Source organism: Brienomyrus brachyistius, chromosome 10 (assembly GCF_023856365.1).
Source record: "Brienomyrus brachyistius isolate T26 chromosome 10, BBRACH_0.4, whole genome shotgun sequence".
Lineage (NCBI taxonomy): Eukaryota > Metazoa > Chordata > Actinopteri > Osteoglossiformes > Mormyridae > Brienomyrus > Brienomyrus brachyistius.
This window is the reverse complement of record NC_064542.1, coordinates 2,522,724-2,540,009: the sequence shown is the minus strand read 5'-3', so window position 1 is coordinate 2,540,009 and position 17,286 is coordinate 2,522,724. Positions and strand designations below refer to the sequence as shown.

The 17,286-nt window shown below is 40.5% G+C and overlaps 1 long non-coding RNA gene across 1 annotated transcript; it reads left to right on the top strand.

The window, feature by feature from the left end:
* Positions 1–9,041: 9,041 nt before the first annotated feature.
* LOC125751090 (uncharacterized) lies at positions 9,042–16,960 on the top strand. Its single transcript, XR_007400516.1, has 3 exons — positions 9,042–9,276; positions 16,140–16,405; positions 16,493–16,960. It is a non-coding gene; the product is annotated as an uncharacterized LOC125751090 (long non-coding RNA).
* Positions 16,961–17,286: the final 326 nt, after the last annotated feature.

The window sequence follows — 17,286 nt, the reverse complement described above, 5'->3', positions numbered from 1 at the left end:
AATCACACTGAGTTGCTAGAGACTGAGACGTCGGTTCATATAAACTAGAGCATCTGTATTGCTGTTACACATAAATAGACATAACTTCCAAATGCATCTAAGGTCGCATATTTCTAATGCCTTTTCACAACAATATTAAATACTGACCTTCACATTGTCGTTCCGTATGTATTTTGTAAAAATCATATGAAACTTTGCAAAATATAAAAGACAGATATAAAGGATATTAATTATAAAATGATATAGTACAAATATTCTTACATCCAATTTCTTGACCCATCTTTTATTTGCTTTAAAATGTGCAACCTTACAGAGATATAGTGCAGAAAGAGGAAATAGTAAAGGTACAGGCTAAAAGGATATTTGCATAGCGAATAGGAAATCCACCGAGCATTCAGCCTCGCAGTACGCATGAAATCAAATCTATAATGCATAAATCTATAATGAAAATGAGTACATGGTGATTATCTATAGTGATTTCCTTTCCTGGTAAATTACCTGGGTTCAAGTGTAGGTGTGATCTCGTTTTTCCCCCCAGATATATAAAAAATTGCCATTGTTTAATAAGAGAATAGCTTAAACTTTGTTTAAAAGGAACTCCATAACCTTTGCCTTCTGTTTTTTTTGGAACCCTGAAGAATATATTGTAGATTGGAAGCAAATAGTCAATATTGATGAGAATAAGACCTTAAGGGGCACCATGGTGGTGCAGTGGTTAGCACTGTTGCCTCACACCTGTGCCCCGCGATGGACTGGCCCTCCATCCTGGGTCGTTTCCTGCCTCGTGCCCATTGCTTCCGGGATAGGCTCCGGACCCCCCGCGACCCAGTAGCATAAGCGGTTTGGAAAATGGATGGATGGATAAAACCTTAATTGATAATGTGTAAATATTTGCATTTAGCACATTGATCTTACATTCACAGAAAAATCATTTTGTTTACATACAGCACACAAGTAAAATTAAAAAAAACATATAAGAAAAAGTAGCTTTCAGTTAGTCAATGAAAAATTGATAGATTGGATGTTACCCTCTTTGTTCTTATGACTTTATTTTTCGTATTACAGAAGCTAATCAGGGAAGGTCTTACCTCTGGGAGCTTCATTACATAGATTAAAGGATAAATCAGGCCTTGAGCACAGCAGTTATTACTGCACTGTGGTTTAGTAGATGTAGGTGGATGTCCAAGAGATCTGTGTTACACTCTGAAAGAGCCAGGAGGACCAGGGGGAGATGAAGGGCCATGAAAGACTGTGTGGACATTTTGAATTTCGAAGCTGCGCTGACCTCACATGACCTGAGGCCAGCTAGGAAGATGTTATCCTCTGCAGGCCTTACCTATGCCCCACAATATACCATGAGCCACAGGGTCTTGATGTAGACTGGGAGGGGGGTCACCACCATTGCTAAACTGGACATCCCATAAACCTTGAGCCTCAGTCACCATGCACTCCCATCCTAAGTTCTCTATTGTTGAAATTATAATTGACACTCTTCTGACTAAGGTGGCTAAGTTTAGAATCTAGGTTTTCTTGATTTGAGGTTGGATGTCTAATAGGGCTCAATAAAGCAGGTATTTTGACTGCTATGACAAGGGTACAGAAGATTGACGTCGAGCTGCAAAGCACAAAGATGCAGCAGCACAGCAGGAGCCCCTGACACGAGGATCTCATCCCCAGGAAACCCCAGAGCACCTGGATTAATACAGCTGGTACCTTGGAAGCAGACAGAGGCTATTAGACTGACCAAGACACATTACATAAGGTTTTCCCATTGCACAAAATGGCCAGGATATACACTATTGTACCACAGGAATGTTCAATGCAATCCATATTACATCTAAGACGAAGTTCCCTATGTGTGAGCTATTGGTAATTATAAACATGGCTGAAGAGAAAATTGCAGATTACAAGGAAAGAGAGTAATAGAGCTGTTTTATCCACTCTTACTTCTTCAAATAAGCCTTATTGCCCTACTTCAATTTATGTGGCCACAACACACAGGTTAACAGAGACAGGAAATATAGAGAAATGTAGTTAGTATACATGCCCTATTGTAACTGAGTGGAGAAAACGAGCACAATCAGAATTTGGTAGACAGACAGATTTAGTAGACAGACAGATTTAGTAAACAGACAGAGTTAGTAGACAGACAGATTTAGTAAACAGACAGAGTTAGTAGACAGACAGATTTAGTAAACAGACAGAGTTGAGTTAATATTCTGCTCTGCGCTTGTGCTTATTTCATTTTAATGGAATTCTTAGTGAATGTCTTGCTGGAAGTGACGAACGGTCTTTTGAGTTGCAATCATTAAACAAATTTTATGGAAAACCTTAATGATTTTGGATCATTAAAGATGAAAGTCGCTGTGAATTAATGTTAAGAAAGATGTTCGCTGTTTATGTTATGAATTCTAGTTATATATGAATGAGAATAATTTAACATCCTGTCAATGTTCATGGCCATTGCTTCTCTGTTAAGTGCAATTCCGCTGTATGTATATATGTCACACTGTGCACATGATATTATAGTTGTATGTGATCATGGTTACATTCAAAAAATCCACTAAACATTTTGTGAAAGGCTCAGCCAGCCTGGAGCAATTGGGGTCAAGAGCTAAGCTTGGCAGGCATGGGATCTGACTTGGCGACCTCCCAAGCACAGCTATGGAGCCCTAATCCCAATAGCTATACACATCGATCTGTAGTTTGCCTTCTCTTTCTTCTCGGTTACTTTGCTGTGTATGAAGTTTATCTGCCTTATTTGATGTTGGCCTTTCAAGTTCAGCTTTCAAGATTTTTTGTCACATGAGTCCAGAGGAACACAGTGAATTTCTTGTGCCACAGTTGCATGGCAAAGGACCTATGCAATTGGGGGGGGGGGGGGGGGGGGGGGGTAACAGCAGTGAAATACAGTACAGGACAAACGGTAGTGCAATAAAAGACAAGACTAAGTTAACAATAAATAAGTTATAAATAGATGATGCAATGAGATTCGGATGGTATTACTGCTATCCTTATGTCCTTATGCTGGTGTGGCTGTCCGGTAATGGCGCTTTAATATAAGAGAACTGATCTGTTGTCTGTGGTCATATCATATCCCACATGGCACTCCGCCTTACAGAACTCTGTCCCTGAACATTCACTGCTCTCTTCTGGTAGTTGTATCGTTGATGTGATCTTGTCATACTTGAAATTGAATTATTTTCTCCACTGCTTTGCTTAGTGAATATCAAGAGATGCTTATTACATTTTGTGCTTTTATCCAAAGCAATTTGCAGTAGAGAGAAGGCTTACAATTTCTGTCTGTTTCTTAGGATTTGAACCGACAACCTTTGTGTTGTTAGGGCAATGCTACACTCATGGAACTACAGGTGTTTATCATATTTGTTGGATCAAATCTCATTTCCTTCAAGGCACCAGAACTGTTTTTCTTTATGCTGAACGTCCAAGGCATCAGTTCAGAAACCCAGCAGAGATGAAGTAAGGCAGTATCTGCACGACCATCTCCTCACATAATGACCTCACTGACTATTCGTGAAGTTTGGCGAGACGGTGCTGTTCTCCGTCAATTTAATCGGTTGGGTTTATTAATGCTACTTTCTCACCACTGGGTGGAGCCAACAATACACTCTTGATGCTGCATCCCTGTGTGGGTGACTTGCTTCAGACGAATAAAAATAAATGTATAAATAAATAAGCTGTGGATAGGTCCCTCTTGGTAAATTTTGGCGATCTGGGGGTGGGATACATTTTGACAGTAGGGTGCAATTCCCCAGGTAAGATGCTCTAGGTTTAACCAATGAGGGGACAGGTTCCCTCTGTAGATTCTCCATTTGTACCTGGTTACATGCCTAATCAATAATTTTATTTAGATTTTTTGGGGATGGGGGGGGGGGGGGGATTTTGGGACCCGAACAATCCAGCTATTTTCCAAATCTTTTAGGGCCCCTGTCACTGGGGAGCCCTTGGAAACGTCCTAAACCCCCCCCACGGCGTCCCTGACTCTGTAACTGATGTTCAAAGAAATACACATATCTTCGAAAATCCAAGAGTATGAACAGAGACTATTCAGAAACTACTTCACAGACTAAACCTAAAAAAATGCATTAAGATACCCTGATACACTCACCTTTACACAGCCATCAGTGAACGGTTTAATGTTTTAAATGGACTTATGTGGATCGTTGTCAGTGATGCCAATTTGTCAGTGTCAACATAATATGGACTTTTTAATATAATTGTGTCTTATGTATGCAGTTAACAATTATGTTAGCGAACTATTTAGCTATCAACGTTAAGATGTTAAAAATTAGAAATATGAAGTAAACAAAACAAACGACCACCATGAATGTCACTGTTACCTAGTACAAACATAAATATTAGTTTAAAAAATACTTTTCACTGGTCAGTTTCAAATGCTCTCAGTAGGCTGAGGAGAATCATAATTGTCAAAAAATTGAAATAGTCGGTTTTCATTGGAAAGTGAGATTATGCTTCTTGGACCTATATTGTGATCTGAAGATTAGGTCTTACTTTGTCTGATTAATAAATAGAAACTGACTTTTAAAAATCACACAAAAGTCTGTTGCCTATAAGAAGAAGCTGATCTCATCATCAGATTCACATCAGGGCACGTTTGTGTGCAAGTGAATCCTGCATGAAGTAAATGTGGTTTTTGAAGACCTCACAGAGAAGCCGCTGAAGCTCACAGGGATGGAATCAGTTACAAGCTTATTTCAAAAAAACATTGGCAAGCACCCGTCCGCTGTGAGGCACATAATGTACGAGGCGAGAAAATTCAGCACCATTGTTATCCATGCAAGAGTGGTTGTCCAACAAAAATGTTCTCTAAAGGATAGAGTGTACAACATTCCAGGGGGTCTGAAATGACCCCCGAGCTAATAGCTATGGATCTGCCGGATGCTATAGCAGTACATAAAGCCAAAGGTCAGGAGTCTACCATGAAGAAATACAGAACAAAATGGTGTGAGCCAAAACAGATTCCAAAAACTACCTGGATGATCTACAAGGCTATTGGATGACTGTTCTGTGGACAGGTGAGATGAAAGCAAGTATTTTGGCATTAATGATAGATGGTATATTTCATGAAAACAACAAAAAAAGCTATATTCCAACAAAACATTTTTATTCCACTCCTGGAGGGTGACAGTAGGAATGTCATATACTTTGTAGTTTTCAGACATGGGCAGCCTGCAACCAATGAGATAACAATGGTTTCTCTAACAGAATGGCTGACGCTGAGGAATTTTCATGTTTCAAATGCCACGGTCGAAGTCCTGATCCAACTCAAACGCTGCAGAAGGACGTGAAGAAAGCCGTGCATGAGGGAGAGCTAAAACATCAACAATGGCGCAGTTTTGCAAAGAGGAGTGAGCCCAAATATATTCAAAGTCAATAAACCATTGTCTGCCGTATCTTTTTTACACATTTTAGTTATAATAATGTGGTTATTATGTGACATTGGTTGTTGTGTTTTCTTCCTTTATTAGATTGTGGTGCCTTGGGAGCTCGTTAATGAAATAGGCACAAAGTGACTATGACCATGAGATAAATCCTTAACCCATATGCACCTCCACATATCTTATTTAGTGTTATTAAGCCTGACTAGCAAGTCAAACAGCCCTCTTGGTTTTATTTATTTGAGAATGATAGCTATACTTATTTTTAGCTTACATAATGGGTCCCAGCATTAAACATAACATCATAAAGTAGTGACAATAGAATTGATATTCACAGCTATGGAAAATACCAGCCGGGGAATTGAAGGCTCAGCTTTAATGTGGGCTCACTGCGGTTCCAAACAAAGTAATACAATTAGGTTCAAAGGCAAATAAATAAATAAAGTCTGCTGGATTTTCAGAGACTTGACGAAGCGAAACCATCTGATGTTGTGTTGGGTTAACGGTTAAGTACTGAATAAATACAAACATGTTACAGGATTCTCAGCAGGAATGCAGAAAGTACTGACAGGGGACACAGCGCCTGCCAAGTAAGTGCTTTTTCATCTCGATTTTTTTTTACAGATGCACATAAAATACTATTGTTAGTATTGACAATAACCAATAAAAACAGCATAGCTGTCAATATACAGACAGCAATGATTTAGAGAAATGACAAGACAATAACTAACAAGTTTTAGTAATGAAAGTAACCTAGATTATAACTTGACCAATGTTAGGCCACTCAGATTCTTGAAATTAAGGCTGAAATTTGTGTGGTGAGTGAAGTGTTACATTGGCATCGCAGGCCAGAACACATTTTGGTCCAAACACATGACTAATTTGTTCCATTAAAAAGCAGTTCGAGCTGAATAAACGGATTAAAGGAAGTGTAAAGGCTAAAATGTCAGGCATGGAAAGTAGCCCTTTGTGAAGATTCCTGCTATGTGGATTAAAGCATCACTGCATTAATTACTGGTGGTATTTGAGGTCAGTGTTTTTTACAGCATTTTAACATCTAACATCTTGGTCATTTTGATCGCATCAGTGGTTTAGAGTCGTATAAAGACAAAACACAAAAGACAGACATCAATCATGCCATTATTTTAGAAGGAATTGATTATATAAGTGAAGGCATGCAATATCATTATATACAAATTAAATGTATTCTACATTTACACTTTTGGGACCAGGGTTCGAACGACAGCACAGGCAGGGCAGGCAATGGTCTGGGGCCCCGAGCTGGAAGGGGGGGCCCTGAGGGCTGCCAATTATATAGTGCATTGCAATGACAAATCTGCTTTATTTGAGTATTCTGTTTTTCACAAACGTGAAAATAAAGGTCTTGTTTTTATTAAATTCTCTTTGTTGATATTTTTAATTTACACTTCAGAGTAAAATAAAGGTAATACATTTTACCATGCCAGGGGAGGGGGAGTTGGAAGGTCCCATGGAGTTTTGTGCCTACGGCCCCCAGAGTTCCTAGACTCTCCTGAGCATGTGTGCGGAGTTTGAATGTTCTCCCCATGTCGTCATGGGGTTTCCACTGGGTACTCCAGTTTCCCCCCACAGTCAAAAAGCATGGTAAGGTTAATTGGAGATTCAAAGTTGCTCATAGGTGTGAGTGAATGGGGTGTGAGTGAATGGGGTGTGAGTGAATGGGGTGAGAGTGAATGGGTTGTGAGTGAATGGGGTGAGAGTGAATGGGGTGTGAGTGAATGGTGTGTGAGTGAATGGGGTGTGAGTGAATGGGGTGAGAGTGAATGGGGTGTGAGCGAATTGGGTGTGAGTGAATGGGGTGTGAGTGAATGGGGTGTGAGCGAATGGTGTGTGAGTGAATGGGGTGTGAGCGAATGGGGTGTGAGTGAATGGGGTGTGAGTGAATGGGGTGTGAGTGAATGGGGTGTGAGCGAATGGTGTGTGAGTGTGCCCTCTGATGGGTTGGCACCTGGGTTGTTCCCTGCCTTGCACTCGTAGCGCCTTGGATAGGGACCGGACCCCCCATGACCCTAAACAGGACAAGCGGGTACAGAAAATTAATGGATGTTAATGTAGCTCATTTTTGAAACACTTTGTGCATGATCTATTCTTTGTACTAAAATATTTGCTACTATCCATCCATCTGTCCATCCATCTTCTAACCCATCATCCTGGTCAGGGTCATGTGGGGGTCTGGAGCTGATCCCACGAAGCATAGTGGACCGGTCTGTGATACACCTCAAATGTTACTCCAGTTCTTTGCTATCAGTCTTTAGTGCATTTGTATAAAAGGTTGGATATAGAGATCAGATATGACCAGAAATTAATTCTGTTACATTTATAGAAGGAAAATACCAGGTTGCTTTGTTTGTGTGGTTCAATCATAATGACAAGAAACAGAATATCTCGATGTACCGCAATGTGTGAAGCACTGAATATTAATGAACAAGTCAAAAGAATATACAGACGTATTCCCAGAAATGTTCCTTGTCAGTTGTGAGATTGCCAGAATGATATTTTTCCACGAACAAATCAGGATATTAGTTGGAATCCAATCAATGTGGTGTAAACAAAATGGAGAGAAAGTGGATCCACATTCCCTCTGGAGATAGGCTGGGTTTAGCGACACATGCCCTGCTTGTGATGGTATCTGAATATGCCAGGAATCTACACTAGTCATAGGCCAGGTATGTGGGTCTGAGCCTGGCCTTGTTTGTGGCTTAATCTCTGCCACCTACACAAAATTCTCAGTCTATAAACAAATACTAATTCAAATACTTGTACTCTAGCAGTGGCATGATAAAAAGGCCTTTGTTACCTGCAGGGCTTGACTGATCTTTACTGCTGTGGTACCACAAGGGCCATCGGTTTCAAACCCCAAAGACTTATGGAAAGATAAAATTACACATGTACATGACTGGGGGGTTAACTGGCCAGGCCTGCCTGAGGGGGGTGGGATTCAGTTGGGGTGAGACTGAATAAACCAGTTCATCTATTCCATGTGGCCAGTTGGGAAAGGCTTGCTGGACCAGCAGCCAGCGACGGGCGCCGTCCCAATTCAAACCACATGGACGGAAAAGCAGGAGTATCCCAGCTTCCCCCGCAAACTGCAGCGCAGCGTGTGATAGGCGGCCATCTTGTTGCCACATAGACTTAGCTCTGATCAGCACTTGCCAGCCGTTGCCAATCCTCACCTCACCCAAGTCACCAACTTTTACCATTACTGCCGCCCTCCCATCACCCCTCACCCACACAGTACCAGTCCAAAGTCTTAGTTCCCTTGAATGCAGGGGGAGTTAAGTTTGCACATGGTGCCACATTTGCTTCGAATGACTGTTAATGACACAGTATTTACAACAATAAAGACAAAATATATTCATAGATATTACAATATTCAAAAATGCCTTGTCTGTAGGATAAACTAAACTCTCTTCCTGATGGAAGAACCTCAAGAAAAATCTGATCGTTTGATCGAGTAATGCTACTTACAGGTAGTCAATTTTTTTTTAACAAATCATACAGCAACACCAGTTTAAAAGTGAAGATCCAGTGTATTGACTGTAGGTGGCACTGTGAGCAGAAGACCAAGGGCTGTATCAGAACTCCCGCTTAAAGGCGGCTGTTTGACTTGATTTGTAGAAGAATATCATCTGAAGCATTGCTGTCCTGGAAATTCTGAGCTGTCCTTTTGGAAATAGTCCTGGATTCTTAAGTTACTGCCAGATGAGAGGCACACATAGCTTGCTTGTTAAATCATCGCCTCCAGGTCTTGGTTCAAACATGCCGCTTCAAGACAAACTGAAGAAGAGGGCAGTATCAGGGTGATACCCCTGCAGTGGTATGTATGCATTACGGATCATTACAGCTTTGGTTCCTAAAAGATAACGTAGTGCAACACCTAGTAATTTAGGTTAAATATCTATCTCCATTTTACTTTTGCACAGAAGAATGTCAGTACATTAAGTTTTTCAGTGATATTTGAAGTTTGTGTTTCTGTTTCATTTCGTCAAACATTATTTTCCTTCTCTTTCGCCTTGCTGTAGTGTTTCGAATGATTGGAGTTTACAGTTTACATAAGATACTGTTTACTCAGCCTATGTCTCACTGGATCCCAAAAATGCTGTCATGAGATACAGCCTGTGTGCTGCCTAGCTGTGAAGAGGTTTGTACGCACAGTAAAGTCATGACTGGATTCCAGAAACGCCTGGATGTCACAAAGGCTTATGTTCCAAGTATCAGAAGGATGCATTTTCTCCATTATTCAGATAAATGCGGGACTTCTGTTTACATCCATTCATGTTCTTTAAATGTGAATTATTCATGCATGACATTAGGAAGGATTTAAAAATATAATGGAAAAAGAAATTATATTTTTACTCTCACTTTATAGAAATATGATTTTGGTGCGTAGCTATATATAAACACTTTTGTGAGGTTTTGTAATTAGTTTCAGAGTAAAGATACAGGTCAGTGAAATTACAACATGTGGATAAAATTCTGAAACTTAGAACAAGCATGACGTGGTTTGGTATTCTCTAAGGTTTTCCAAAGTAGGAAAGAGATGAAAGGAAATGGAAAAAAATCACCGAAGTACAAATAACATAACGTGTAACACCATGGATACCTACCTCATAAAATGGATCATTTATAAATCTGAGTAAGATTTAGATGCTTTGAAATATTTTTTAAATAAATTTAGGTTAGGAAAAGTACGTTGGTATAGGGAGGCCGGCGAAATGAATAACATAATTAGTAATAAAATTAAATTAAAGGATGAGGTTTGATGAACAGTCATCCCTCAGCACCACTCAGTTACCATTTTCAGCCCTTACGAAAATTAACCATGGTTTTACTATGATTAAATAACCATGGTTTACAATGGTTTGCCGTTTTTCATGGTTTTTTGGGTAACTATGGAAACTATGACTATGGTTTTATCATGCCACAGTTAAACCCTAGTATAATCTTGGTCATAAACTGTGGTTTTTGTTTTACCATGGATTTTGTTTTACCATGATCTTTACCATGGTTTTTGTTTTACCATGGTTGTTCCAAACCATGGTTTTCTTATTTAAATCTCTAGCTCCATTAATCTGGTTTCACTAAACTGTAGTGCAGTAATGCAGACATCAAACAATTAATAGGCTATTTGTAATGTGACAGCAAATGTAATTAAAAATCCTACTTCATGCTTCCATCTAGCTACCAAAAGCCATAAAAACAGGAGAATCTGTATATATTTTTATTAAATCACATGCAAGGCATTCAGGTCTCATTCTCAGTTGTCTGGGATGGAATCACTGGGTCTATCTCTGTGTGTATAAGAGAGAGGAACAGAAGGAGAAACAGATATTCAAAATTAAAGATTGCTTGCTAAAATAAATAACATGATGTTGCACGGTAAGTGAAAGTGTGTTTTGTTTGTGTGTGTGTTCACTGTTGAAAGAAATGTTGAATGAAATCATTTTAAAGCTATAAATTCTACAGCCAATGTACAGTCTATCGAAAGATTCTACAATAAAAAAGTGCTTGTAACACAGTGTTTTGCAATATCATTACTTTCATCACAGCCTGCAATGGGCCCATTTACAGTAGGTTTGGTGAGGTCTGGCCCTAGTCCACACTTCTAGACAAAAGCCTGGATGGGCCCTGCAAGGGCACATTTGCTGGGTCCTTTTTAAAACCAGAGCAGTACCATAGTTACCATGAAGTGCTATATGTAAACTATGGTAGTACCACAGCTACCATGAAGTGCTATGGATAAACCATGGTAGTACTATGGGTAATACCAAAGTACTATGAGGTACCATAGTAAAACTATGGTTAATGCATGACAACCATAGGAAACCATAGTGATTTTTCATAAGGGACGTTATAGGATATGGAAGTTGCTGGACAGGTCAGGTCAGGTTGGTGAGCATGAACTGGTACAGTGTGCTGCCGCTCTCACCCCACGACGAAACTATAAATTTTATGGAATTATATACTGACTAAAAAAGTCCTCAAAAATTCATTTGTTAGGAGTGGGGGCAGTTTTGTGGGTTGGGACTCAGAAGGTTGCTGGTTCAAATCCCTGGGTCGACAGAGTGATCCTATCATTGGACCCTTGAGCAAAGCCCTTAATCCAATTACTCCAGAGACTGGGTGTCTCGACTTTCTCTTCTATGCCAGGTTCAGGAGGTGGGAAGCTTTTCCAGCTGTCCTGAAGGAGGTCCCACATATGCTGAGCACTCATTGGCTGCTTTTCCTTAACTCTCTGGTCAAACTCCTCCAAACTATTTCCATTGTGTTTAGGTCAGGTGGCCAGGTGAAGTGATGCGACATTATCACTCTCCATTGTAAGTGGCTTGGCGTGTCCAGACTTTTGACTGGTGCTGTATATTGTGCTGAAGAGCATGCTATTTTAATGACGAATCAATGAAGCAGTACCCAAATTTATGACCCATGTTTACATTGTTCCACCATTTAATTAAAAAGTCTTCATAGTTGCCTCTTCACAAGCACAAAGGCTGTTTCCAAAACACTGACATTCCACATCTGAAGCTCAGCACAAAATGATAGTACTGTGCCCTGCAGACTCACAGAACCAGATTCTGGTGCATGACTGAATCATTACAAGAAGTACTTTGGCATCAGACGTTTATGCAAAAGTTTGTGTCATACCAAAGAGTCTTGCACCATTTGCATACATTATGTGAACTGCTCTTGCTGCAAAGATGATCCACTTGCACATGAAATTGTGACCATATGTGAGTGAAACACAAGCTGACATCTGTAAACCCTCAAACTGACAGATGTCTGAAGGTTTAATGATTTTAAATTGTTGTGTTGTATTTTAATATTTTTTTAATTTAAAGGCTTAGTTTACCACTTAGGCATTTCCTTCCGCCTGTAACTAACAGAAGCGTCACAATTAATTATGATCTCATCAGATAATAAGGAATGTCCTATGAACTCAACATATTGATGGGTGTTGCACATTGATGGGTGTTGCACATTGATAGGTTTTGCACATTGATAGGTGTTGCACATTGATAGGTTTTGCACATTGATAGGTTTTGCACATTGATAGGTATTGCACATTGATGGGTGTTGCACATTGATAGGTTTTGCACATTGATAGGCTTTGCACATTGATAGGTGTTGCACATTGATGGGTGTTGCACATTGATAGGTGTTGTCTGTTTGAGGAAGCAATCAACCAAATATACAGGAAATCCCATCAGCCCTTCCAAGCCATCTGGTGGCGAGCAGTCCTAAGATCTAGGGTGGCCTGTTGGTCTTCTGCAGCCAGTTGAACAGGCCAAATCATAACAAGGTTATGCAAAAGTGCTCTGCAATGTTTCCCTCAAAAGAGCCATTGTCAGAAAATTTGGAAATTCGTAAATGAGGGAATTACAAGGACAACAGTACACAAACCACCAGGCGCAGTACTTGCAGATTCTATTCAACTAGACAAAAAGGATTTTTCACTGTCCATTTGCCACACAACTGTAATTAGGGTTACGTTCACTTGCAGCCCAGGTGCATGTTACACAACTTTGTGGAAGGGCTGGTACTCTTTGTTCTTGTAGTCTTCCATGGTCATTTTGTCTGCCGAGCCACATAACTGCCAGCAAAGCTCCCTGGGTGAGATCCACACAATCACAACGGCGGTTTCAGTGGGGCCTTCAAAATGTACCACACTGTGTCCTAGACGAAGGCTGTGTCACTCGGGCCCTGTAAAGCTACATTGCAGACTTCAGCAAACAGCTGAAGCCTAGACCAGATGTGTCTGATAATCTGCTGAATTACCAGAATAACCAGGACTTCCATTTACATGAAAAATATGGCTGATCCTTGGTTTTCTGGTAAGAATTATGGCTTTGTGTGCTAGTTGTATAGGACATCTATATAAGCTCTTAAAGCTGTTTCCTCTGTTTAATTTTTGTCATGTACAAAATAATAGTGGGTGAAATGATGATAATTTATCCTGATCACTTGCAATTTCATCCATGACAAGCATTTCAGTTATTAAAAGAATCGTGATACAGCACTACTTACAGTAAGTAGCATTACTATTACTGTATAATGACAGAAAAAACCACTGAGCGCATGTCATGTGATGTTTGCACTTTCAGAGGTTGCTACTTTACTCCATGAAAAACAGAACAATGTAAAACTAAAGAATTTCAGCCTGCATGACATTTCAGTACTGATAATCAGCACACTTTATGTAATGTCAGATTGTTAAAAATATTGCACTTGTGTCCTCTGGTAAACTGCAAACAGTCCATAGCCAGGTCAGTGTTATAACTAAAAACCTAAAGAACTTGAGGGCAGGCATTGGGAGAGCGAAAAGGGGCTTTATTTAACGAAAATTGAACAGCGGTTGAGATTGTGAGGGGTAAAAAAAAGAACCGTACAGGGATATATATATATATATATATATATATATATATATATATAGTATTTTACATACCTTAATGATTAATTATTAGAATGCTACAAACAGTGTTTCTAATTAGGGTAGAATTGATGCTTAATATTATTACATCCATTCATCCATTTTCCAAACCGCTTATGCTACTGGGTCGCGGGGGGTTCGGAGCCTATCCTGGAAGCAATGGGAACAACCCAGGATGGGGGGCCAGCCCATCGCAGGGCACACTCACACACCAGTCACTCACACACGCACACCTATGGGCAATTTAGCAACTCCAATTAGCCTCAGCATGTTTTTAGGACTGTGGGGGGAAACCAAAGTACATTATTACATATATTCCAATTGGGTTGGTTTGTAAATGAGAAAAAAAGAAAAACAAGCACTATATTGTGAATCTTGCTTCTAACCGACAATATCATATGACATTTCGGTCACCTCTAGTACAAAGCCATTTGGAGGTCTTTCACGTAAAACCAGTGTACGTTTTTCTCTGAAAGGTAGAAATGCCAGATATTGGACGGATGGATGGATCCTTTAACACTTAATGCTATAACAGACCCCTTAAAATAATGTTTTCCTTTTCAATTTCCTGTGCTCCACGCACATAGGAAGTCTACAAAGGCATTTGTGTTTTCTGAGGATGGAAAATAGTTCCCACCCACTGAATGTGCCAGAATGGCTGAGCTCAGATGCAGGAAACTCAGTGAAAGGCAGACACTCTATGTGACTGGCCACAGTGCCTCTTTGTACATGGCTGGCAATTAAACTGCAGCCCCGGTCTCAGTACCAAGGCTGGCCAGCAGCCGTAACTGAATAAGCTTCAGCGAGGCTTTCTCTCCATGCGTCCGAACAAAAAAAGGTGGCAGTTCAAGTCCGCCATTTCGCCTCTCTTGCCAGGAAGCTGGCTGTGTGCAGTATGAATAGTTGAGAACTGACCTGTGTTAGGTCTATCTGTGTATAAGCCAAATACCCATCTACGGCCACTGTAATACACTGTAATACAGGTCATTGGTGATAGTTCAGCATATAACAGCAGTGTGGAGGGAAGAGATCATAGATCAACCACTGCAGCCCAGCACAGCCCAGCACAGCCCAACACAGCCCAGCACAGCCCAGCACAGCCCAGCAATGGCCATTATCTGGACACGAAAAGTCTCTGCAGGTTGTGATCTACAGCTCAGAATGTGCAGTACCACTCACATCTACCCATTGGAAGGTTTATTTATACTATTCTCTACATCAAAATTATAAAAGATTATACATGGAATTATCTATGAACCAAAATAGCATTAAACAAAAAAATTGTGGTATGTTCGAAGGGGCAGCTCTGTGGGTTAAGAAGGTTGCTGGTTCCCTGGGATGACAGAGTGATCCCATCATCGGGTCCTTGAGCAAAGCCCTTAACCCCAATGGCTGCACGGACTGGCTGATGGTACTTCTTCCTCTACACCAGTTCTATGAGGGGGTCTCCTGGGTTGCTTTTCCAGTCATCCTGAAGGAGGTCCCACATATGCTGAGCACTCGTTGGATGCTTTTCCTTCACTTTCTGGTCAGACTCCTGCGAAACTATTTCTACTGTGTCTAGGTTAGGTGGCCAGGTCATGTGACACTATCACTCTTATCTGTAGGTAGCTTGGTGTCTGGTACTGTATATGTTTCTGTGCATGTGTCTATGTCTTTACACTTAGCCATATATAAATGACATTGCAACATTAAAAGTAAACAGAATTATAAAAACTTTAGCCCATAGACTGTGAAACCATAATGCAGGATTGCGTAAATAATCAATGCTTTCAAAATAATGCTATGTGTGACACTGCACACTGCAGCTTTTACGGTGCTGTTTCCTTTGTCGTCATCAGTGAAATTTTCAGTCACTTTTCTATACTAGAAGAGCAGGTATTGGGGGTCACTAAGAAATCGAGCCTGAACCTGGAGTTCGTACATGAACGAAGTATGAAAACTCCAGTGTCAGGCGTTTGAGCTACAGGAGAGCATGTGTACAGGAGACTCATGTATTACTCATTGTTTCATGCTTGGGTCTGATATTTCTCTGCAGAAGGCCTGGCTACCTTATGACTCTGTGAGTGCAATTAAGACCAAATTAAACATGACTGCTTTCTTGCATCGGTAAGTGATACCAGTAAGATTACATATTTCCACTCAGGGTGTTAAAGTGAGATATGAGCCTCTATTAATCATACCCACCTATCCTTTCCTCGTCTCTGGTGAACGTGCCCTTTACAGTCCATTCCCACTGGTGTGTTCCAATGCAGATCTCAGGTCAGAGGCCCTGAAAAAGGGATCAGGGTCCGTGTGTCTGCCATCTCCCCCGCCCCGCTAACCCCGCAGCGTGGAGGAGCCGCTTGCAGTCGTGCCAGCTGACATCACCAGCGTAACAGCATCTGATCTCAGCCGCTCTGTGGCGGCGCTGCACAAGTTCACGTTAAAAGACCCCGCTGGAGATGTGTGAACGTCAGCACCGGGAAGCGAGATTTACTGGGCTGTGTTGCTTTCTGGATTCAACTTTTGGGGCGATTAAGTAATTTTCCTTTAATTTTCTCGTTAAACAGATATCTGGTGTATATAAGCATGAACACTGCAAGTGATTATGCATTTTGTCTTCTAGCAAAGTACACAGAAAGAAGAATCTTCCAACTGCTTATCCTGCGTAAGGCTGTGAGAGGCTGGGACCTAGCCCACACAGCACAGGGTACTGACAGCGGTACACCCAGAACCCAGCGGGGCCCAGCTCGTACAAGGGGGCCCAGACATAGCCATGATTGATTGATCAATGGACTGATAAACAAAAAAACAAACAAATAAATGTGTATATATAAGGATATATATATATAACATTAATTGGGGCAGTGGTGGCTTAATGGTTAAGGAAGTACACTTGTAATTGAAAAATTGCTGGTTTGAATCCCCAACCAGCAAGGTACCACCCCTGAGCACTGCTCCCCAGGTGCTGAGTTAGCTGCCCCTGCAATGCCACATAAGGCTTAAATGCAGGGGACACATTTTGTTGATGTACACAGTGTGCTGTGGTGTTTCGTCAGTGAGCACTGATCGTCTAATTCTAATTTATAAATAGTAATTGCATTAAATTTTAAATAATGTAAAATATATATATATATATTATGTTTAAATAACTGTTATGTTGGTGTAAAACTATGCTGTTACACCTGGCAAAATGTGTCAAAACCTCTGCTAAGATAATCCTATTATTTCCAGCAGCCATACAACACATGCATGTATTTTTTGACCTGACCTCTAGCCCACCTCATATGTCTATTCAATATCTCGTTCACTTTTTTTTAATTAATTAAGTTAACTAATTAACTAATTAATTAAGCGAGCTGGTGGTGAAATTTAATAAATACATAGAATGGTTTGGGTGCCAGTGAGGAGAAGTTTGGG